Raw genomic sequence first — 1247 nt, forward strand, 5'->3', positions numbered from 1 at the left:
GGCTCACCGCAACCTCCGCCTCCTGGGTTCAGGCAATTCTCCTGCCTCAGCCTCCTGAGTAGCTGGGATTACAGGCACGAACCACCATGCCCAGCTAATTTTTTGTATTTTTAGTAGAGACGGGGTTTCACCATGTTGACCAGGATGGTCTCGATCTCTTGACCTCGTGATCCACCCACCTCGGCCTCCCAAAGTGCTGGGATTACAGGCTTGAGCCACCGCGCCCGGCCCACATCTAGTTTTCAAAAATTAGAAAAAAGTGTTTTTAAAATTGAAGGCCAAGAAGCATTGATTCCTCGTGTATTTTTGCCTGTCCTCCCCTCATTCTGCCCCACGCCTCCCACCCTGCTCTGTGTCTCCCACTTTCCCTTGTTTCCTCGCCCCTCTCCCAACTCCTCTTTTCCCTTGATTCTGGATCCCTTCTTTCCTCCTCACCTTCCTCATATCCCCTCACTATTTCCTGTGCTCCCCACTCCACTAGGTTCACTGGGGCCACTCTTATCATGGCACCTGCATCTCATCTCTGAGTGCCCTCACTCAGTGGAGCATGGGCAGGGGGGCTGGGGCCCTGCTGCATGGTGGGGAGGTGTCTGTGCAGCAGGTGCTGGGCTCCCTGTGTGGTCTGGGCTTCAGGAGGCCTTGGGTGCTGGCTACAAGCGCTGTGCCTGGCACTGGGTCTGGCTGATGACTACATGCTCTCAGAAAGCTGAACCTTTGCTTGAGACATCTGTGACCCCCATGCTCTGCTGCTGGCCCTGGGTAGAGGTGTGGTGAAGCTGGCTGGAGGGCAACTTGGGTTTGCTTGGTGTGCAGAGGCAAGGGTCCCTGCCCCAGCTCACCTACCACCAGCTGGTGCCAGGCAACGAAGGGGCAGCAGCCTGGGCCAGCTGGGATGGCTTGGTGGCATATCAGGATGTCAGGCACTTGGAGCAGGTGCTGGAGGGTCTGAAGGATGTGGATGTAAGGCCTAGGTCTGAGGTCAGCCACTTTCCACTAAGAGGCCCCCCTATCCTGCAGCCCAGCAAACACATGGGGCTGTGTGTCAACTTTCCAGGCTGTGGAAATGAACCATTCTGTGTGTGTGTGTGTGTGTGTGTGTGTGTGTGTATGTGTGTGTGTGTGTAGTAAAATATGTATAACATGAAATTCAGGGACACTGAATACATACATACACATTGTTGTGCAACCATCAGCACTGTGCACCTCAACATTTTCATCTTTCTTTCATTTTTTTTTTTTTTTTTTTT

The sequence above is a fragment of the Cebus imitator genome, unplaced genomic scaffold (genome assembly GCF_001604975.1).
Source record: "Cebus imitator isolate Cc_AM_T3 unplaced genomic scaffold, Cebus_imitator-1.0 Scaffold741, whole genome shotgun sequence".
Classification (NCBI taxonomy): Eukaryota; Metazoa; Chordata; class Mammalia; order Primates; family Cebidae; genus Cebus; species Cebus imitator.